The 23,721-nt window shown below is 49.7% G+C and overlaps 5 non-coding genes across 5 annotated transcripts; all 5 read left to right on the forward strand.

The window, feature by feature from the left end:
* The first annotated feature begins 461 nt into the window (after positions 1-461).
* On the forward strand, positions 462-543 carry TRNAS-GCU (transfer RNA serine (anticodon GCU)). Its single transcript has one exon. It is a non-coding gene; the product is annotated as a tRNA-Ser (tRNA).
* Positions 544-636: 93 nt separating this feature from the next.
* Positions 637-718, forward strand: TRNAS-GCU (transfer RNA serine (anticodon GCU)). Its single transcript has one exon. It is a non-coding gene; the product is annotated as a tRNA-Ser (tRNA).
* An 8,213-nt stretch (positions 719-8,931) lies between these two features.
* Positions 8,932-9,014, forward strand: TRNAS-GCU (transfer RNA serine (anticodon GCU)). Its single transcript has one exon. It is a non-coding gene; the product is annotated as a tRNA-Ser (tRNA).
* Positions 9,015-19,859: 10,845 nt separating this feature from the next.
* TRNAS-GCU (transfer RNA serine (anticodon GCU)) lies at positions 19,860-19,941 on the forward strand. Its single transcript has one exon. It is a non-coding gene; the product is annotated as a tRNA-Ser (tRNA).
* A 93-nt stretch (positions 19,942-20,034) lies between these two features.
* TRNAS-GCU (transfer RNA serine (anticodon GCU)) lies at positions 20,035-20,116 on the forward strand. Its single transcript has one exon. It is a non-coding gene; the product is annotated as a tRNA-Ser (tRNA).
* The last annotated feature ends 3,605 nt before the right edge of the window (positions 20,117-23,721 follow it).

Raw genomic sequence — 23,721 nt, forward strand, 5'->3', positions numbered from 1 at the left:
TAGCGATATCATAGTTTGGTCTCGATTACAGTTGGCCAAAAACTAAAGACTGTCAGGTTTAATTGGTTCCTGTGGAAGTTCAATAAAAAACTGCTGCAAGATGAAGTGTTTGTCATGAGAGCCAAGGAGTATCTTTCAAAGAAAACGACGTTCCCTATGACATGATCATGACGCTGAGCATACACAGCATATGGAAAACACGAATGGCCGTACAAAATGCTGATGTGGACGCCAAACCAGCCAGATAATATTTTATTGAAAGTGTTACTCAAATAAGAGACGTGTATAAATCTCAGGCTAAACCACCAGACTGGTTACCTGTACTTGATACACTGGTAACCTTAAAGCGTTTTTAACACGTGCATTTCGAGAACTATGTAATGCCTATGTAACACTGTTTTGTTCTTTCCTTAGTATAGTGAATGTACTGTATCTGTGATAATCCAGCATTAAAGAAAAAAGGCGAGGCGGCCGAGGGGTTAAGGCGATGGACTGCTAATTCATTGGGCTCTGCCCGCGTGGGTTTGAGTCCCACCCTCGTCGAACTTCTTGCGCTTTTTGTCCCTGAAAAACACGCAGAGTTGATGGCGCAGATGTAACATTGACTGAGATCTTACGAGGTATACCTGACGTCCGAGCGAGGTGGCCTGGTGGTTAAGGCGATGGACTGCTAATCCATAGGGCTCTGCCCGCGAGGGTTCGAGTCCCACCCTCGTCGAAGTTTTCGCGCTTTTTTTCCCTTAAAGATACGCTGAGTTGATGGCGCAGACGTAGGATTGACTGCGGCAGAAACTAGCGCGACAGCTGAAGATGAAATGGCGAGCCTCAAAGTACGCGATAGTAATTGGGAGAGAGCTTGAGGACATTGGTTATGCAATGATGCGAGATGGCCAAGCACGGTATATGCACTTTCAAGGTGATTTCCATGTGAGCCTTGATAGAATACACATACCGGCAAAGTTTGTACCACTGTTCTTCTTATGAAACACAATATCTCAGTTTTAGCGATATCATAGTTTGGTCTCGATTACCGTTGGCCAAAAACGAAAGACTGTCAGGTTTAATTGGTTCCTGTGGAAGTTCAATAAAAAACTGCTGCAAGATGAAGTGTTTGTCATGAGAGCCAAGCTTTCAAAGAAAACGACGTTCCCTATGACATGATCATGACGCTGAGCAACCGAAGGAGGACGGAATAATGTTCCTGCCCCCAAGGAGCCAGCAGCTAAACTCCAGAGCGTGAGGACGGCCCCTCAAGAAAAGGAGAGCCGCTGCCCGGTTATGGATACTACGCAGGCAGGGGGAGACGACAACGCGACCCCCGCTAGCGCCCGCGTCGAAGGCGTCTCGGCACCAGTCGAGAGGTCCCTGCAGCAAGAGGAGAAAGTCGACGGAAAGGCCGGCGGTGACTCCGAGGCACCGCCCGCTAAGACGCTTTCCGGATGGCGTTCCACCCTCAAGCTTAAACCGAACCTGGAGGCTGACCGTAGGCCCACCGCGAAGCCACCAAAGACGAACTCGTGCGACGGCCACCAGATGGCGACGGAGGCTTCTAGCGGTCAGCTAGACGTTAAGGTGAGCACCATGCTCCGGGCCTTCTCCCCTCCCGTTTACATCAGTAATGACTACCAACCCATCGCTTAGCCTCGGCACGCTAAACGTTCGAGGTCTGGCCGCCAAAAGGAAACAGAGTCAGATTTACAGACTACTAGTGGACCACGACCTCAACGATTTAGTTGTGCAAGAAACCAAAGTGGATGGCGAGGAGGAGACCGAAAGCATGGTGCAAAGGTTCGCGTATAACTATTATACGGTAGTGAGCCACGCCTTAGGGACTTCGGCAGGGTCTGTGCTGTTCGTGAGGAAGCTCCCTGATGTTGTCAAGATGGTTACTTCTCGCGCACTTCTGGTCGACTTTCCTTTTGTGACTTCAGCTATTGCAATGTCCATTGGCGAGTATTTTGCATTTATGCGCCTAATACTGCGCAAAAGAGGGAAAATTTCTTCTCGAGTTTAAAACACCATTTCCATGTGCACGACATGATAGCCTGTGTAGGGGATTTCAACTGTGTATTGAACGCTGAGGATAGGTCTACGCGACGCGTAGTTTATGACAAAAGCAGTGATATCCTGGCACAGATTATACGTGAATTCGAATTAGAAGATGTCGCTGAGTGTTTTCGGGCTGACCGAGACGTGATGTACACTCACTTTCAGGGCACAAGTCACGCTCGATTAGACCGTATCTATCTTTCATACGATTTAGTAGAAAAATGCCAGTGCTATGCAATTATTGCCATATCATTTTCTGACCACTACCTGGTAAAATGCAGGGTGGGCTGCAAAGAAGAACGAAAGAAATTCGTCTGGGAGCTGTGGAAAATGAATGCTGAGCTGCTACGGGATGAAACTTTTAACGAAAAGGTAGTGGCTGCTCTGAATTCTTTTTCAACAGACAGTTCTATAAAGTTTGGCGAGGAATGGGAGTTGTTGAAGCAAACCATTAAATTGAAGGCAATTGAAAGAAGTAGCGTACTGCGTTATGAAGAAAAGGCCAGAGAAAAGGATTTAAAAAAATTGCTGGAAGAATTTGCGAAGCTCGAATGCATGCAACCCGGCGCTTATCACGAAGATGTGCGCGCTGGTAAGAAGAAGCTCGAGGTGTTTGACAAAGAGTGCTATCGTGACATGCTCATGCGCGCGAGAGCAGAAACATTAACATGCGGGGAAACGCCAACGAAAAGAGCACTGGGTCTAGAAAAAAAACACTCCAGACGTAAGCAGATTGAGGCCATCGAATATGAAGGTGTGGTAATAACCGATGAGTGAGTGAAGAAACTTTGTTATGAATGCCTGCAGAATGGTTAGCCTGCCCCTGTCAGGGAGGCGTCACCGTGACGCGGCCATGACATCTTCGCGGCGTGTGGCGCCTCTACTTCGGCCGCGGCCGCACTACTACCTTTGGTCGACCGCGTCTGCCCCTCTTTTGGTGTGGCAGCCTCCCTCCAGTTTCGTTCGGTAGTTGCCTTTCGAGGGCCGCCGAGATCTGCCGGACGGCCTGGGCTTGGACATCTTGATCATAGCACCTCGTTGCGGCCTCGAGCTACGGCGGGATCGTTGTTATCGTTGCAGTTCGTGCGGATTCTTAGCACAGTCCCAAAGTATGGGAGGGGCAGTGGCTCTTTCCTTTTGGCACACACCACACAGGTGATTTACATAAACACATGGACACACGTGCCTCATCAGCACCGGGGTGAATAACGACCCCGTTGTAAGTTGTCGATATAGAACCCCTTCCTTACGGGTCAAGCCCGGATGAGGTGGTGGCATAGTCGTTCGCTCTAGTCTGTACCATTTCACAATTTCGTTGTAGGAAGTCATATTGTCCTTGGTTTCCCATTACCACGACGGGTCGACCGCAGTAGCAGCGGCACGGTTGGTTAGTCCTCGCGCCGCCGCGTTCGCCGTCTCGTTGTGGTTTGCATTGCCGCGATCCGACACATCGCTGCCCATGTGGGCCGGAAACCACTTTATCACTACACACCGATTTTCACTCACGAGATCGACCGCACGCAACACACGCGCGGCTTCAGCACACACCCTTGCTCTGGCGTAATTTCGCACTGCCGTCCTAGAATCACAGAGCACAGTCGTGCACTCGGGGTCGGCGATGGCCAGGGCAATGGCCACCTCCTCGGCTGGATGCGCCCCTCGATTCCGCATACTCGCCGCTGTTCTCGTTGCACCGGTCGATGCCCCGACGACTGCAGCGGCGAATGCCTTTCTGTCATGTGGATACTCTGCCGCGTCCACAAACTCGGCACCCCTGTCTTTGGCATGGAGATCGATGAGCGCCTTGGCTGAGCGCCTTTGTGGAACTCAGGGTTCATGTTTCTTGGCACCGGACATACCCGTCGCCATCTGCTAATTGCGTCCGGTACAGGCACCTCTGTATTTTCGGGTCCCCTTTCCGTTGGCGCCAGGCCTAGGTCGCGCAGCACTTGTCTGCCCGTTCTTGTTTCCGGTAGCCGTGCGAGCTGTGCAGTCCTCTGCGCCTCTGCGATTTCCTCCAGGGTGTTGTGCTCTCCTAGGGCCAGGAACTTGACGGTGCTTGTGCAGTCGAGAAGTCTGAGTGCAGCCTTGTACGCTTTGCGTATGAGCGCATTGGTCTTATTTCGCTCGCACCACCTCCAGTCGTGGAAAGCAGCAACGTATGTAATGTGGCTTATAGCGAAGGATTCCACTAGCCGGGTGGCCGTGGTGACTTTGGCCGCGAGACGGTTGACCGTCTCGCCGTTGACTCGTTTGCGCTCAATCAGCATCCCCAGCACTCGGATCTTCTCGACAACCGGGATCGTGTGACCGCCGGTCGTCTTGATCTTTATTGTCTCTTGCTCTCTCGCAGGTTCGTTGCCTTTCGTCTTCCTAGCTGCTCATTTCGGAGGAATCACCAACAGCTCAGACTTGCTTGGGGAGCAGACGAGCCCACACCCGTCCAGCTGCTCCTCGATAGCGTCAACCGCCTCTTGTAATGTACTCTCGATGTGTCCGTCGCTTCCTCCTGGGACCCAGAGCGTTATGTCGTCGGCATAGATGGTGTGTCGGACCTGCGCGACTTGCGAGAGGCGCTCGGCCACCCCTATCATTCCAGGGTTGAAAAGTAATGGCGAGATGACCGAGCCCTGGGGGTCCCGACACTGCCGAGCTTCTTCTTTTGGAGCCGCAGGTCATCGGCGATGATTTCGGTAGTCCGCTCCGTCAAAAAATCCTTGATGTACACATATGTTCTTTTGCCCATGTTTAGCCGTGATACCTGGGCTATGATCGCAGAGTGTCTCACTTTGTCGAAAGCGCTCTGCAGGTCCAAACCCAAGATGCCTCGCTTGTCTTTCGTTTTGGTAGTGTCATCGAGGATTTCATTTTTCAGTTGTATCATGGCGTCCTGAGTTCCGGGCTTGTTTCGGAATCCGATGACGGTGTTTGGGTAGAGCCCCGAATCTTCCAGGTACCTCTGCCACCTGTTCATGAGTACATGCTCCAACGGTTTGCCCACACAGGACGTAAGCGACATCGGCCGGAGGATCTCAATGTTGGGTGGCTTGCCCGCCTTGGGAATCAAGATGGTCTTGGCTGCTTTCAACTGCCGGGGTAGTGACCCGGGTCGCCAGCAAGTGTTGAAGTATGCCGTGAGGTTCTTGATGGCCGCTTCGTTAAGATTTTTTAGCGCTCTGTTCGTAACGCGGTCGGGACCAGCGGCGAGTTGCTGTTGAGATCGTGCAGGGCAACCCTTACTTCCCATACTTCAATGTCTCGATCTAGCCACTCGTTTGCTTCGCCTAGGTAGTCCGGGTGCGTTTCTGTGGGAGTGACCGGCAGGTACTTGTGGTCGAGGCGTTTCTTCACTTCGTCTTCCCCGTACTCGGTCAGCGCCCTGTGGATGATCTTGGCCAGGTTGTGGCGCTGGTGAGACTTGGTCGTGGTCGCATTCAAAAAAGATGCCTCAGCATACTCCACGTTTTGCCGCAGTGCATCTGTCCGTCCGCTGTGTTAGAAACCTCATTCCATTGCTGCGTGCATAGCACTCTCCTGTGGGACTCGATCTCGCGGTTGAGTTCGGCGACCTTCTTGCGTAGCTTTCTGTTTGTCCGTTGCGTCTTCCACCTTGACAGGATGGACTGCTTGGCTGTGATGAGGTGGGCCAGGCGGCTGTCGACCCTGTGGACATGCTCTTCCGTCTCGACTTCCTTGGTGGCCTTTTCAACCTTGTTTACAATCTCGGTGGACCCCTCCTCAATGTCTGAAATTTCGGTCTGCTCCTCGGGTAACAATCCTCGAAACGCGTCCCAATCAGGAAATATATGTTTCCGAAAGCTTCTGGCGACTTCGTCGTTACCACCGAGCGGGACAGCGACCTCCACAATGTAATGGTCACTGCCCAATTCGTGGCCCGTGTTTCGCCATTCAAAGTCAGTCATACCGCCGTCGTTACCCCTCACGAAAGTGAGATCGGGCGTTGTGTCTCGGGTGATCGAGTTGCCGATTTTTGTAGGGTATGCTGGGTCGGTAAATAGATGACAATAATAACCGATGACAATAATATAGGGAGTGCTTTCTTTGAGCATTACAAAAAGCTTTTTGCATTCAGGTCTGTCAACATGCCCTATTTCAAGCATCTATTTTTGAAGCGAATGCCCCAGCTGTCCAGCGAAGTTAAAGAAACGTTAGAACGACTAATAACAGAACTTGAAGTGATGAAAGCCATTGAAGACCTGAATTCTGGCAAGTCACCAGGTCCAGACGGTCTTTGTGCCGCTTGGTACAAATCGTTTAAAAGGCCACCGAGTTCCTATCTTAACCACAGTTTTCAATGAAGCCTATGAACCGAAAATAGTTCCACCATCCTTTGGCCAGTCCCATACAGTACTGATACCGAAAACAGAAGAGACCGAAAAGCTCAAGCAACTTTCCTCCTACAGACCCATAGGGCTTACTTACTGCAACTACAAAATATTGATGAAGGTGCTGGCACGACGGGTCCAGGTAGTTATTAAGGAAGTAGTCGGCTTACACCAGACGTGTGGCATTCGTGGAAGAACCGTTTTCACTAACATTCATAAGATGAAGTGTGCGCTGGAGTTGTGTGATGCCATGTGTGATGCAATAGCGATCCTCTAGCTTGACTTGGAGCAAGCGTTTGATTGCGTTTCTCACGCGATATTACTCACCATCCTTGAAGTTGTTAATTTTGGCCACAATATCCCTGAGGTGGTGACCGTGGCTTACCGGAGTTGCTACACGAGACATAATTAATCAGACGCTGGGGGCCCCATTAACGTGAAGCGCTCTGTTCGCCAAAGTTTTCCACTCAGTCCACTCCTGTTTTGTGTTTACATAGAAACGCTATGTCAGGCAATCATCGAAAATGAATGCATTAAGGGGTTTCGTCGTCAAACCGCAGAGGTGAAGCTATTGGCATATGCCAAGAATGTGGCTGTATGCTGTAAAGATAAGCAAAGTGTATTGAATACTGTTAGTATCGTCTGAAGGTTTGGTACCATCACTAATAGCTTCACGAACTGGCAGAAATGTTTGGGATTTTGGCATGGAAGATGGGCATCTACACCAGACCACTTTTCGAACGTAACCCGCCGTGGTTGCTCAGTGGCTATGGTGTTGGGCTGCTGAGCACGAGGTCGCGGGATCGAATCCCGGCCACGGCGGCCGCATTTCGATGGGGGCGAAATGCGAAAACACCCGTGTGCTTAGATTTAGGTGCACGTTAAAGAACCCCAGGTGGTCAAAATTTCCGGAGTCCTCCACTACGGCGTGCCTCATAATCAGAAAGTGGTTTTGGCACGTAAAACCCTAAATATTATTATTTCGAACGTAAACTGGGCCACGACGCCAGTTAAGTACCATGGCGCACCCCTTGATGCCTGGAAGGACAGTAGCGAGTACTAGAAGGAGCGGACAAAAGAACTAAAAGAAAAAGCCGACCGATGGAACGCCGGTCACTTGTCAATGTTCGCGAGAGCTACAGCGTGCAACATGTTTCTCGTGACAAAGATCTGGTACGTAATGCAGGTCCTACAGTGCTCTCGTATTAATGTGCAGAAACTGGACCGCGTGTTCGCGGTATTCGTGTGGGCATCGAGCTGGGAGGGATACAGCCGAGATAATCTCTTCCGGTGTGTGAAGGATGGCGGTCTGGGGTTGGCGCACCTCTTCTTGCGTCAACTCGTGAACAGATTTTTCTTCTTTCGAGATACAAACGACCAATTTCTGCGCACGGTGGTCCAAATGAGGCTGTCAAGAGCACTTCCCCATTTTGTTGTAGGTACCGAAATAATGTCAGGACCAGTCCATGGTTTCTTTCTGGCAATAGTTCAGAGTGTTTCTTTTTTGCGTGTTCGCTTTTCAAGTACATACTTGTGGAGTGGAAAATGGAAAAAACTATATCGTGATTAGTGTGACAGTGACCCATGTACAGAGCTGTGTACAGTGGAGGCCCAGGCCTAGACGTACTGAAAAGAGTGAAGATGATGCCAGTTCAACCAGCCATGAAATAATTCTTTTTTATGTTACATACCGGCACTTTACCTGTTCAAATCTTCATGGAACAACGAGGGTTCTACATGCCGTGAGGAACACATTGCCTTAATTGCAAAAAACCGGAAACTATAGATCATTCTTCATCCACTGTTGGGAAGGAGTCTTTTTCTGGGACGTGTTGCAAAGAACTCTAACAAAGGAGTTACCGATAGATCCCCACGGAATCAGGTTTCTACCAGTAAATGACGACGAAGGTTTCCCGTACGACGTCATCATGCTTACGGGCCTCCACTGTTTATGCCGCGCAAGAATGGCGGGCTACCATTGTCATCCGGATGCCCGACCGGCACGGGTATACTTCCGTGAATGCATGCAGCTGTACGTGGAAGTGCAGAAGTTGCAACAGCCTGTTCCTGAGTGGCTATACAGGATTGAACCCCTGACAGCTCTCAAATAATTTTAATGAGACAACGTCATGCTACAGTAGCGGACGGCAACGCATGTGTATAGTATTGGTTATTGTTCGGTTTTTGTATTCATTCCCTTTTTGACCCGTCCTTGTTGCTCAGTGGCTACGGTGTTGGGCTGCTGAGCACGAGGTCGCGGGATCGGATCCCGGCCATGGCGGCCGCATTTTGATGGGGGCGAAATGCGAAAACACCCGTGTACTTAGAATTAGGGGCACGTTAAAGATCCCCAGGTGATCGAAATTTCCAGAGTCCTCCACTACGGCGGGCCTCATAATCAGAAAGTGGTTCTTGCACGTAAAACGACATAATTTAATTTAATTCCCTTTTTGTTTGGTCTTGTTGTATATATTTAAGGAATGTGTGTTGTGTTATGTCGAGGACTGGCAATAAAGAAAAAAAAGAAGGGCGAGGTGGCCGAGGTGGCCGAGTGGTTATGGCGATGGAATGCTAATCCATTGGGCTGTGCCCGCGTGGATTCGAGTCCCACCCTCGTCGAACTTCTTGCGCTTTTTTTCCCTGAAAAATACGCTGAGTTGATCGCGCAGATGTGGGATTGACTGAGATCTTACGAGGGGTACCTGACGTCCGGGCGAGGTGGCCGACTGAATTATCCGGCATCTGGCAGCCGAGCTGTTCGGATCGTAGGGTCATGGCCTCTTCCGGGGCAGCGACAGCGGCCACTTTCGGCCGCGGAAACAGGCTTACCGACGAAGACAAGGAGTATTCGTTTATTTTGCCGCAACTGCAGAAAGGCCGAGTAGCGATCAACACCGTGTTTTTACACAGAGATGTACGTGCGAGACCCTACAAGGTCGAAGACTTCAGGGACGCCCTATTCCCTACGGGCCTGCTGCCTGCCGTGGTATGCATAGGGGCGTGCGAGATTAACCACGTGTGGGCGGTGACCCTCAGTGATGCGACGGCCACAAAATGCCTGCTGGCCATGAAGGAAATGCAAGTGAAAGAGAAGACGGTGCGTCATTGTTGACCCGCAGGACCAGAAGGTGAAGCTAAGGCTTCACTGGCCGCAGTACGGCGTTTCCGATGAGCACATCCGGACGGCGTTGGCAACCTTCGGCAAGGTGGAAGAGGTGAGTCGGGAACGGTGGCGCGTCCAAGGCATGGGAGACAAGACCTCTACTACCCGGACCGTGCTCCTGACGCTGAAGAGCGGCGTAAAATTGGAAGACCAGCCTCATCAGGCGCGCGTCGGCGGAGAGCTAGCATTGGTGTTCGTTCCCGGGAGGCCCATGCAGTGTCCGCGCTGCCAATGCACGGGACACGTCCGCCGAGATTGTAAAGGCCCCCGCTGTTCTAGGTGCAGGCGTTTCGGCCACGTTGACGCTGACTGCGTCAAATTGTACGCAGCCGTGACAGGACCAGCAGCGAGTGACGTTGCTTCAGAGCACGTTATGGACGTGGTCGAGACGGAGGACGCCGCCAAAAGAACCGGAGACCTGGTTCTGACAGCGACAGTCAGTGGTGGGACATAGACCGTCGGCGCAGAAGGCACGGTGGCTGAGGCTGCCAAGAAACGAGTAAGACGGTACAGGTCCTGTCTTCAGTGAGTCATGTTACGGGGGGCGTTAACGAAGACGCACGCGATGACGACACGACAGCAATGCTACAGGACGAGGACGCCAACGACGGTAAGGAGACTGCGACTCTCGGTGCCTCAGTCAAGCGTCCCCCACGACGCGACCAAGGACCGGGACGGTAGTGCAACCAGCACCAGCGTGGGGCCACCGACGAAGGCGCCTCTTGGGAGGCGCATGGGCTACAGGCCGAAACCTAATATTCCGCCTGAAAAGAAACCCGTTGTCAAAGCGGCGACGGCCACCAACCCCGGCAAGCCGGAAGTTCCCGGAGGCGGCTAGCTGAGGGCTAGTCGTGAACGGTAAGCACCATGCTCCGGGCCTTCTTTTTCCTTAGTTAAGATGGCTCGCTTACCGTCACTTAGTATTGCCACATTAAACGTGAGAGGGTTGGCGGCTAGTCGTAGGCAAAGTAAGGTCCTACGGTTGGTCACTGACCAATACATAGACGTACTAGCCGTCCAGGAGGCCAAGGTTGACGGAGAGGAGGAGACCGGGAGCATGGTGCGGCGTTTCACGACTAGATATTATGCGGTCGTGTGTCACGCGGTAGGGACGTCCGCCGGCTGTGTTCTGTTTGTAAAGAAGTTGCCTGATCTTGTTATTCAAAGTGTATTTTCATGTCAGTCCGGAAGGATTGCTTTTTGTGATTTTGTTTATTGTGAAATTGAATTTCGACTCATGTGCATATATGCGCCGAATTCTGTAGAAAAGTGCATTTTATTTTTGAGAACATTTTTCAGTATTTTTGCTGCGATAATTAAGTGCATGATTTTGTTGGGGGATTTTATTTTGAGTGCTCGGGATAGAGCCAATAATGCCGGTATTCGTCATCGAAGCAGCAGCGTGTTCACTAAGCTAGTTAGTGAAAATTAACTGGACGATGTTTGCGAGTGTCTGGAGGGGGAGCGGGAAGTAATGTACACGCGATTTCAAGGTAGTAGTCACGCGCGGTTAGACCACATGTATATATCGCAAGGCATGATTCCGAAGTGTCATAGTTATTCTGTGGCACCAGTATCGTTCTGAGATCACTGCTTGGGGAAATGTCACATAGGCACGGAGAGGAAGAGAGAAGCTTTTAATTGGGACCTATGGAAAATGAATGCCTTACTACTAAAAGACGAACCATTTCTAGAGGCAGTACATGAGGCCGTTAGGGAGGTATGTGAGGAAAATAGTCAAACAATAGCAGAGAAATCGGAAGGGTTCAAACAAAACGTAAAAATGAAAGCCTTAGAAAGATCGAGCTGCTTAATATTTGAGAATGAAATGAAAGAAAGGGGCTTGCGAAAGACACTTAAGCAGCTGATAGCGCTTGAGTGCGAAGAGCCAGGGGCGTATAAAGAAGATGTGCGAACCATTAAAGAAAAAAATCGAGCAGCTCGACGAAGAACGGTATCAAGGTGCGATTGTGCGCGCAAAGCAAACGCATTAGTGATGGGGGAGACGCCCACTAAAAGGGCGCTTGGACTTGAAAAAGCGCGAGGCCGACGGAATCACTTCGATAAGATTCTATGGAACGGCACAACTGCCGACGACAGTAAGAGCATAGGTGGAGCGTTTTTAGAGTATTATCAGTCGCTCTTTGCGTTTCAAGAAGCGAATGTAGACGAGTTTAAAGAGGCTTTTCTCAGTCGCATGCCGCGATTGAGTGACGACACAAAAGAACGATTAGAAGAGAAAATAACAGAAAGCGAAGTTGAAAAGGCAATTGATGATTTGAATCAAGGCAAATCACCTGGACCTGACGGCCTGTGCGCTTGTTTATATAAAGCTTTCAAGAAGGAATTGTCGCCGTTGCTAACACAGCTGTATAATGATGCGTACGAGGACAAAGCTTTGCCGCCTTCTTTTGGCAAAGCGCATACCATACTCCTCTCTAAGAGTAGAAAAAATGGAGAAACTTAGGCTAGTGACATCTTACAGGCCGATATCATTAACCAATGTAGATTATAAAATTTACATGAAGGTTTTGGCAGCCAGATATCAAAGTGTAATAAAGGAAATTGTCGCAGATCACCAAACATGTGGTATCAAATGAAAGTCGATTTTTTCGAGTATTCACACGATGCGGTACGCGCTCGAGTGCTGTGACGTTACTTTGGGCGGAGTCACAGTGCTTCAGCTCGACCCCGAGAAAGCCTTTGATTGTGTCTCTCATGATATTTTGTTTGCCATTTTGGATCACGTTAATATTGGTTCCGTCATCACTGAGGGAGTGGCGTTGGCGTACCAGAAATGCACAACACGCTTAATTGTGAATAAATCATTGGGGGCCCCCATTAACGTCATGCGTTCTGTGCGTCAGGGCTGCCCCCTCAGTCCTCTTTTGTTGGGAATTTACATAGAAACTATGTGTTTGGCCATAATTGAAAATGATCAAATACGCGGTTATAGCTTGGCAGACACAGAAGTCAAGCCCTTGGCATATGCAGATGATATCGCAGTGTGTTATACAAGCAAACAAAGTGTGACGGAAATAAGGGTAGTGAAAAATTTTTGTGATGTGACGGGCAGTAGAGTGAACTGGGGAAAGTGCCTTGGTTTGTGGCACGGAGAGTGGTCTTCGGCCCCGGACAATTTTGCAAATGTGAGCTGGATGAAAACCCCGACCAAGTATCTAGGTGTTCCCATGGACAGTTAATAAATAACGATGAATACTGGACGAATCAAGCAAAAGAAACTAGAGAAAGAACAGAAAGGCGGAAAGGCATCAACCTGTACATTTTCGCAAAGGCAACTGTGTGTAACATGTTTTTTATTGCGATGTTATGGTACGTCATGCAGACGTTGTACAGCCGCCCTGATTTTTAATAATATAGCGCGAGCGTCGACTGAACTGCTGGTGAGCGCCTTATAACGGCGATAAGCGTGCAACAAGGCGAGAGTTCGCGCACGAGCCTTGTTGCCTTGTTGCACTCGCCTTGTTGCACGCTCTTGTTGCACGCTTATCGCCGTTATAAGGCGCTCACCAGCAGTTCAGTCGACGCTCGCGCTATATTATTAAAAATCAGGGCGGCTGTACTGTTCAAGAGTAAACGTGCAAAAGCTGCACAGAGTGTTCGCCATTTTTATCTGGGCCTCTATCTGGGAGAGGTGTAGCCGAACCAATGTGTTCAGGCACGTGAAGGAAGGGGGGCTGGGCTTGGCGCATCTTCTTGTACGACAGCTCGTCAACAGATTTTTGTTTTTTCGGGATGTGCGTGATCCATTTCTGCGCACGGTATGCCAGCTAAGGTTGAAAGGCGCTTTGCCGGCACTTATCGTTAGTACTGATAGTATGCCGGGAACGCTTCGGTCTTATCTTGAAGAACTTGTGGATAGTGTGCGCTTTCTTTCTGTTCGTTTTAGAGCGCAGCTCTTTGGCGTCCGTTCCTGGGTTTCGCGTCGTCGTCGGCGTTGTCGTCGGCCTCGTAACCAGCTCCGCCCCCCTTTCATCCCCCCAGCGCTAGCAGCGACCGACTGATACCGCTGGATGCCGCTGACGCCGCTAGAGAGTCAAGATAACGTGACTGCATAGAACACCGTCGCCGCCATGCAGAAAGAGGAGGAAAGGGTCCCCCCCCCCTGTTCTTGTGTGGCGGATAGGGTGCTCTTCAGTTGCCGACGCGCCGGTTATTTCACGTAGGCCCCGGCACGTCGACGAATACGTGACCACCTTCCCACGGCTAGACCTGGTTCTTAGCGCTGCGGAAGCGAGGGTATCATATTGTTTGTGTCGGCATCAGCGGCGTTGTCCCTGAAACCAACTCCGCAGCTGGGGTTGACTCACTATCGGCGTCAGCGGCATCAGTCAGTCGCTGCTATCTCTTCCCTCTTCCCTTTATCGTGTTGTCCGCTTGCTGCGCGCGCTTCTGCCCCCATCGTTTTCCGCTGGGTGTACACGCCGCCCCCCTCCCCCCTCTTCCTGCGAGTCTCCGGTTGTCAAAGCGCCGGCTCGAACTTAATTCCTTTCTTCGCTCCTCCTCCAATGCAACCCCTGTGCGGTGGCAATCAGAGAGCCAGATCGGTGGCGGCGGATCTGTATATGTGCACCGCCCGAGCCGAAATTGCCGCTGCCGTTCGCCCTGTGCGGTGGCAATCAGAGAGCCAGATCGGTGGCGGCTTGACATAAAGACAAACAGCAATTTCCTAACACTTATGCGGGAGAACATCCCGTTCCTCTCGCTCGTAACGCGTCCCACGGCTGTGACAACCTCGCGAGGCACTTGTATAGATCTCGTCTTTGAGAATCAAGCATTGGTGTACCAAGTCGAACATATATCAGTCTATTTCTCCGACCACAAAGCTTCCTTCATGACTGTCAAGAACTGTTAGTGGAGTCTTTGTTAAAGGAATACGTGTGAAAAATAAAAAAAAATTCTGTGATAGCGCATACATGTGTTGCTCGATTTCTTTGCCTCAATCTATCGAAAAGGTGAAACAGCTTATTTGCTGCGCTCAAATTTCGCATTAGGAAGTAACGTAATCGTCGGTAATTTTTTTTCTTTTATTTATGTGGCGTTAAAAGGAAAACATTAAATAAAGATGTTTGTGACATTGTATTTCCAGTGCCATTGTGCAGAGCTCTATACAGTGGAAGACCAGGACAGGATGTCCTTAAACGAGTAAAAATATGGAGGTGCCTACTGGGGTAAAGAAATTCTTTTTTAAACTACACACAGGGACACTGTCAGTGAAGACATACATGGAAGAACGGGGCTTCCTTGTACACTGGGGATCGCACTGCTTGATTTGCAAGCAACCTGAAACAGTAGATCATGTCTTTTTGCATTGTTGGACCGGGGTGTTCTTCTGGGATGTCCTACAACGAACAATGAAGAAAGAGTTATCGTTAAATCCGCATGGAATCAGGTACCTGGCGGTAAAGAATGAGGACGGGGTTCCCTTCCACTTAATTATGCTCAATGGCCTTCATACTTTATGGCGTGCAAGGATGTCTGGGTACTACTGCGACGCGGACGCTAGGCCTGCGCGTACTTATTTTTGAGAAAGCATGTCTAGTTTCATTGAAATAAAGAAAATACAAGATTGCGTACCCGAGTGGCTGTCGAGGATGGAACCTCCGACAGCATTGAAAGAATTTTAATAAGACAACGCCAGTCCTTATTGGACTGATGGCATTCATGTTTTGTTCAATATGTCTTTAGTTGTTTTGTAATTTTGTTCTGTATTATGTCCTCTGTACAATGTCGAAGACCGTCAATAAATAAAAATAAAAAAGCGAGCTGGCCGAGTGGTTAAGGCGATGGACTGCTAATCCATTGGGCTCTGCCCGCGAGTCGTCGACTTTAGACCACGTGATGGACGTGACCGAGGCGGAGGAAGCGGCCACGGGAGCTGGAAACGGCAAAGTGGCGCGAGAAACCAGCGGGACGACGAAGCAGACCAAAGGAGGACGAAATAATATCCCTCCCCCCAAGGAGCCAGCAGCTACAGTTGAGAGCGTGAGGACGGCCCCGCAAGAAAGGAGCCACGAGCCAGCTACGGATGCTACGCAGGCAGAGGCAGACGACAACGCGACCCCTGCTAGCGCCCGCGTCGAAGGCGTCGCGGCACCGGTAAAGAGGTCCCTGCAGCAGGAGGAGAAAGTCGACGGAAAAGCCGGCGGTGACTTGGAGCCACCGTCCACCAAGAGGCTTTCCGGAAGGCGCTCCACCCTCAAGCTTAAGCCGAACCTGGAGGCAGACCGTAGGCCCCCCGTGAAGCCTACAAGAGGCGACCTCGTTCAACGGCCACCCGATGGCTATGGAGGCGTCTAGCGGTAAGCTAGGTGTTAAAGTGAGCACCATGCTCCGGGCCTTCTCCCCTCCGGGTTACATCAGTAATGGCTACCAAGCCATCGCTTAGCCTCGGCCCGCTAAACGCTCGAGGTCTGGCCGCCAAAAGGAAACAGAATTAGGTCTACAGACTACTAGTGGACCACGACCTTGACGTTTTAGCCGTGCAAGAAACCAAAGTAGACGCCAAGGAGGAGACCGGGAGCATGGTGCAAAGGTTCACGTAAAACTACTATACGGTAGTGAGCCATGCTTTAGGGACTTCGGCAGGGTGTGTGCTGTTCGTGAGGAAGCTCCCTGGTCTTGTCATAGAGGGTTACTTCTCGTGCACTTCCGGTAGACTTGTCGTTTGTGATTTCAGCTATTGCGATGTCCAAAGGCGCGTGTTGTGCATTTATGCGCCTAATGGGGTGCAAGAAAGGGCAAATTTCTTTTTGAACTTGAAGCAACACTTCTCTGTGCACAAAATGACAGCCTGTGTAGGGGATTTCAACAGCGTATTGAACGCTGAGGATAGGTCTACGCGACGCGTAGTTTATGACAAAAGCAGCGATGTCCTAGCGCCGACTAGATATGAATTCGAATTAGAAGATATCGCTGATTGTTTTCTGGCTGACCGAGACGTGAGGTACTCACTTCAGGGCACAACGCACGCCCGATTGGACCGCATTTATCTATCATATGATTTATTAGAAAAATGCCAGTGGTATGAAGTTACTGCCGTATCCTTTTCTGAACACTGCCTTGTAAAATGCAGGGTGGGCCGCAAAAAAGAACGAAAGGAACTCGTTCGGGAACTGTGGGAAATGAATACTGAGCTGCTACGGGATGAAACTTTTAACGAAAAGGTAGTGACTGCCATTAATTCCTTTGGAAAAGAGAGTTTTATGAAATGTGGTGAGGAATGGGAGTTGCTGAATCAAACTATTAAAATGAAGGCAATTGAAAGAAGTAGCGTACTACGATATGAAGAGAAGGCAAGAGAAAAAGATTTAAAAACGTTGCTGGAAAAATTTGCGACGCTGGAATGTATGCAGCCGGGCGCTTATCAAGAAGATATGCGTGCTGTTAAGAAGCTCGAGGTTTTCGATGAAGAGGACTCGCACCTGTATACCTGCCATACCTGCTATACCAAGTGGTCCTTGTGCCACTTGGTACAAGCGATAGCGCTATCGTAGTACCAAGTGGCACAAAGACCGTCCCGGCCTGGGGACTTGCCAGGGTTCAGGTCTTCGATGGCCTTCATCACTTCATGTTCTGTTATAGGTGGTTCTAACGTTTCTTTACCTTCACAAGAGAGCTGTGGCATTCGCTGCAAAAATAAATGCCTGAAACCGTGCATATCGACAGGCTTGAATGCAAAAAGATTTTCGTAATGTTCAAAAAATGCATGCCGTATATTATTTTACAGACAGGAAGCGCCTTGTCCTGTCTGTATTTCTTGTGTGCCGTCACTATGGGCGCTTCACCTATTGAAAGCGCTATCGAGGCGCGCTCGTGCGCGCGAGAGCAGAAAGACTAACATGCGGGGAAACACCAACGAAGAGAGCTCTGGGTCGAGAAAAAAAAGCACTCCAGACGTAAGCAGATTGAGGCCATTGAATATGAAGGGGTGCTACTAACCGATAACAATAATATACGGCATGCATTCTTTGAACATTACGAAAAGCTTTTTGCATTCAAGCCTGTCGATATGCACGGTTTCAGGCATTTATTTTTGCAGCGAATGCCACAGCTTTCTTGTGAAGGTAAAGAAACGTTAGAACCACCTACAACAGAACATGAAGTGATGAAGGCCATCGAAGACCTGAACCCTGGCAAGTTCCCAGGTCGGGACGATCTTTGTGCCACTTGGTACAAATCGTTTCAAGGCCTCCTAGCTCCTATCTTAACCGCAGTTTTCAATGAAGCATACTAACTGAAAATATTTCCGCCATCCTTTGGCCAGTCCCATACAGTGCTAATTCCGAAAACAGAAGAGACCAAAAAGCTCAAACAACTTTCCTCCTACAGACCCATAGCGCTTACTAATTGTGACTGCAAGATATTGATGAACATGCTGGCACGGCGGGTGCAGTCAGTTAATAAGGAAGTAGTCAGCCCACACCAGACGTGTGGCATTCGCGGAAGAACGATTTTTAATAACATTCATTAGATGAAGTGTGTGCTGGAATGTTGTGACGCCATGTGCGATGCAGTAGCGATCCTCCAGCTGGATTTGGAGAAAGCGTTTGATTGCGTTCCTCACGAGATATTGCTCACCATCCTTGAACACGTTAATTTTGGCCACATAATCACTGAGGGGGTGACCATGGCGTACTGGAGCTGCTATACCAGACTTATAATTGATCAGACGTTGGGGGCCTCCATTAACGTGAAGAGCTCCGTTCGCCAGGGTTGTTCACTCAGCCCACTCCTGTTTTGTTTGTACATAGAAACGCTATGTCAGGCCATCATCGAAAATGAATACGTCAAGGGATTTTGTCTTCAAACCGTAGAGGCGAAGCTATTGGCATGCGCCGACGATGTGGCTGTACGCTGTAAAGATAAGCAAAGTGTATTGAATACTGTTAGTATCGTCAGAAGGTTTGGCACCGTCACTAATAGCTTCGTGAACTGGCAGAAATGTTTGGGGTTTTGGTATGGAAGATGGGCGTCTACAGCAGACCACTTTTCGAACGTAAACTGGGTCACGACGCCAGGTAAGTTCCTTGGCGCACCCCTTGATGCCTACGTGACAGTAGCGAATACTGGAAGGAGCAAACAAAAGAAGTAAAGAAAAGCCGACCGATGGAATGCCGGTCACTTGTAAATGTTCGCGAGAGCTACAGCGTGCAACATGTTTCTCGTGACAAAGATCTTGTACGTAATGCAGGTCCTACAGTGCTCCCGGATTAATGTGCAGAAACTGCACCGCGTGTTCGCTGTATTCGTGTGGGCATCGAACTGGGAGCGATGCAGCCGAGATAATCTCTTCCGGCGTGTGAAGGATGGCGTTCTGGGGTTGGCGCACCTCTTCTTGCGTCAACTGGTGAACAGGTTCTTCTTTTTTCGAGACACAAACGACCAATTTCGGCGCACGGTGACCCAAATGAGGCTGTCAAGCGCACTTTCAGAATTCGTCGTAGGTACCGAAATAATGTCAGGACCAGTCCGTGGTTTCTTTCTGGGAATAGTTCAGAGTGTTTCTTATTTGCGGGTTCGCTTTTCAAATGCTTATTTGTGGAGTGCAAAACGGAAAAACTAGATCGTGATTTGTGTGACAGTGTCTTGCTTGTACTTATGTACAGAGCCGTGTACAGTGGAGGCCCAGGCCTAGACGTACTCAAAAGAGTGAAGATGATGCCAGTTCAACCAGCTACGAAATCATTCTTTCTTAAATTAGATACTGGGCCTTTATCTGTTAAAATATTCCTGGAACAACGTGGGTTCTACATGCCATGGGGAACATATTGCCTTATTTGTAAAAAAGCGGAAACTATAGATCATGTCTTCATCCACTGTTGGGAAGGGGTCTTTTTCTGGGACGTGTTGCAAAGAACTCCAACAAAGGAGTTACCGATAGATCCCCACGGAATCGGGTTTCTTCCAGTAAATGACGACGAAGCTTTCCCGTACGAGGTCATCATGCTTACGGGCCTCCACTGTTTATTGCGCGCAAGAATGGCGGGCTACAATTGTTATCCGGATGTCTATACTTCCGTGAATGCATGCAGCGGCACGTGGAAGTGCAGAAGTTGCAACAGCATGTTTCTGAGTGGCTGTACAGGGTTGAACCCCCTGACAGTATTCATATAATTTTAATGAGATAACGTCATGCTACAGTAGCGGAGCACAAAGCATATGTATGGTATTGCTTATTGTTCAGTTTTTGTATTCATTCCCTTTTGTTTGGTCGTGTATATCATTTAAGGAATGTGTGGTGTTGTGATGTCAAGGACTGGCAAGAACGGGAAAGGAAGGGCGAGGAGGCCGAGTGGTTAAGGCGATGGACTGCTAATCCATTGGGCTCTGCCCGCGTGGGTTCGAGTCCCACCCTCGTCCAACTTTTTGCGCTTTTTGTCCCTGAAGAATAGGCTGAGTTGATGGCGGAGATGTAGGATTGACGGAGACCTTACGAGAGGTAGCTGACGTCCGGACGAGGTGGCCGAGTGGTTAAGGCGATGGACTGCTAATCCATTGGGCTCTGCCCGCGTGGGTTCGAGTCCCACCCTCGTCGAACATTTTGCGCTTTTTGTCTCTGAAAAATACGTTGAGTTGATCGCGCAGATGTGGGATTGACTGAGATCTTACGAGGGGTACCTGACGTCCGGGCGCGGTGGCCGAGGATTCTGCTTCCGGCAGCCGAGCTGCGCGGACGTGTGAATGATAGGCTCCGAAGGAGCGGCTTTTGCGACCACCAACCGCGGTAACAGGTTTCTCTACGATAACGAAGAAGCAAGCTACCAGCTTATTTTGCTAAAACTGTCCAAGGGATCTGTCGTGAAAAACACCGTGATTTGGCATCGCGACGTGCGAGGGAGGCCCTTTATGGCCGAAGACTTTCGAGATGCCCTCCCCGACTGAATTGCGGCCGGAGGTCGTGGCCCTAGGAGCCTACCAGATCAACCACGTATGGGCAGTCACCTTCTCCAGTGGAGAGGCAACGAAAAGGATGCTGGTGTTTAAAGAGCTCAACGTGAAGGGGCGTCGCTGCGTAGTCGTCGACCCTCGATACGAACAGGTACGCCTCCGCCTTCATTGGCTGCTTTATTGGGTGGCTGACGAAGATATAAAGGCAGCGCTGGCGGCCTTTGGCAAGGTCATGGAAGTGACGAGAGAACGATGGCGGTTCAGAGGAGTAGGCGACAAGGACCCAACGTCTCGGACAGTTCTGTTGAAGAGCGGAAGGAAAGTCGATGACCTCTCGCACCAAATCCGAGTCGCCGGTGAACTGGCCGTTGTCGTAGCGCCTGGACGGCCGATGCAGTGCCTACTATGCAAGGGTGTCGGACACGTCCGTCGCGAGTGCAAGGTGCCGCGTTGCGCCCGATGTCGAAACTTTGGGCACTCAGAAGATCAATGCATGCGCACGTACGCTGCAGCCGTGGGGCCACCAGCGAACGAGGCCGTCGCGCAGATGAGGATGGATGCTGCTGAAGCCCAGGACGCTGCCAAGGGGGCTGGTGACATGGAGAGCGCCAACAATGCGGATGTGACATCGGAGGCAGCGAAAGATACGGAAGGTGAATTTGTTACCCCCGAAAAGAAACATGGGGCGACAATGGGTCCTGCAGAGGAGCAGGAGAAAAGCAAGAAAAGCTGCCTAGTAGTTTATGAAGCCGCATGCGGGAAAGAAGGTGGGGATCCGCCTCCAAGCAGCGACCCTATGGATACGAGTGGCAACGCTACCTTTAAGAGGCCGCTAATCGCTACCGACGGGAAAACAGCTGCAAAGAACCACGCCGACTGGCCGCCTGCAAAGGTAACTATGACGAGAAGGACCAGCTTCAAGCCCTCTCCAAACATTCCTCGGGACAGGAAGGGCGCCGACAAGCCACAGCCGTCTGTGGACCACACCAGACCACCGGAGGATCCCGGAGGCGTCTAGCGGATTGCTAGACGTTGTGGTGAGCACCGTGCTCCGGGCGTCTCTGACTTTCCCGTATTAGCAATGGCAACCAACCCTACGCTTAGCTTAGGCACGCTAAACGTGAGAGGTCTGGCCGCCAAGCGTAAACAAAGCCAAGTGTACCGCATGATGGTGGACCAAGACCTTGACGTTCTTGCCGTGCAGGAGACAAAGGTCGAAGGGGAGGAGGAGACCCAGGGCATGGTGCTAAGGTTTACCTCTTTGTATTACGCTGAAGTGAGCCATGCAAAAGGAGCGTCGGCGGGCGTTATTTTATTTATTAGGAAACTGCCCAGGCTATCGATTGAAAAATATTATTCGTGCCTTTCAGGCAGATTATTGTATGCTGACTTTACTGTTGGTGATGATTCGTGGCGTGTTTTGTGTGTATATGCACCCAATGTTTGTGAAGAGCGCACTATCTTTTTCAAATCCATAAGGGCGCGCATTTGCATGAACAGAAAAGTGATAATTCTGGGGGATTTTAATTGTGTACTCCGAGATCGGAGAGCACGGGCCGGAGAACAAATGACAAACGCTGCCATGTCCTTTCTGAATTATTAGCCGAGTTCGGCCTAGACGACGTTGCTGACTGTCTGGTTTGAACACGCGGGGTTCATTACACACACTTCCAGGGCAATAGTCACGCTCGTCTAGACAGAATGTACGTGTCACTAGTCGTAATACCCCTGTGTAACAGCTACGGTGTCACGCCTCTTTCATTCACTGATCACTGTTTGGTCAAGACGTATGTTGGACGCAAAGCAAAACACCACACTTTCACGTGGGAGATGTGGAAAATGAATTCCAAATTGTTAAATGACGAGCTTTTTCTAAGGAATGCACAGCAATATCTGAAAGAAGTGGAAAATAACAACGTGGTGCGTGTCACCGAAAGATGGGAAAATTTTAAACAACAAATTAAACTAGCCGCCATCAATCGCTCTTGCAAAATAAAGTACGAAGAAAGAGATAAAGAAAAAGAACTAAGGGCGGTGTTGGAAAAAATTAACGGCCTAAGAATGCAGCCAACCGGGTGCATACAAAGACGATCTGCGTAGCATCAAATCGAAATTGGAGCTATGCGATGAAGAGCGATATCGGGGAGCGATTATACGCGCTAGGGCGGAGGCATTGACAGCAGATGAGGCTCCAACTAAACGCGCGCTCGGTCTTGAAAAGAGGCATGCATGACGTAACCACATATATGTACTTGAAGTAGATAATCACGAAATAACCGACTGTGAGGACATAGCACAAGTGTTAGCACCAGCACCAGCACTTTCAACAGCTGTTTGCATCCAGTACTGTTGACGTAAATGCCTTTAGAGCCTCGTTTTTGGGACGCATGCCGCAGCTCAGCGACGACATGAAGAACAGACTAGAGGCAATGATATCAACACATAAAGTGGAAAAGGCAATTGATATTTAAACAAAATGGAAAATTGCCTAAGCGGGGTGGCCTTTGCGCCGCTTTTTTAAACAGTTTAAATCAGACTTGTCGCCTCTTCTCGCTGCCGTCTTTAACGAAGCGTATGAAGTAAACGCATTGCCATATTCTTTCTGGGAAGCACACACTGTGCTCATCCCTAAGACCGACGAGCCTACGAAACTAAAACATGTAATGTTGTACAGGCCAATATCACTTACCAACAATGATTACAAAGTATTCATGAAGATAATCGCTGGCAGGTTACAGTCAGTAATGAAAATCGTAGTAGATCGGCACCAAACAAGTGCCATCAAAGGACGTGCCATTACCACAAACATACAAATAATGAGATCAATTCTATAATGTTGTGACGCCTTAAGGTCGCGAGTTGCAATTCTCCAACTTGATTTGGAGAAAGCTTTTGAATGTGTTGCTCATGTTATTTTAATTTCCATTCTAAAGCATATAAATGTCGGGTCCATAATTACTGACGGGGTGGCCATGGCGCACCGGAACGGCAGTACTAAGCTTATAATTACCAAGTCACTGGGGGCCCCGATTAGTATTCAACGTTCCGTTCGCCAAGGCTGCCAGGAACTCACTCTTGTTCTGTATTTGTCTAGAGAGGTTCTGTTTGGCAGTGATTGAGAATAAATGTATTCATGGGTTTGCGATGCAAGCATCAGAAGTTAAACAGCTGGCCTATGCTCATGACGTAGCTGTGTGTCGCAAAGACAAGGAGAGCGTTTCGCAAACGATAAATGTTGTGAAAAATTTTGGT

Source organism: Dermacentor variabilis, chromosome 1 (assembly GCF_050947875.1).
Source record: "Dermacentor variabilis isolate Ectoservices chromosome 1, ASM5094787v1, whole genome shotgun sequence".
Classification (NCBI taxonomy): Eukaryota; Metazoa; Arthropoda; class Arachnida; order Ixodida; family Ixodidae; genus Dermacentor; species Dermacentor variabilis.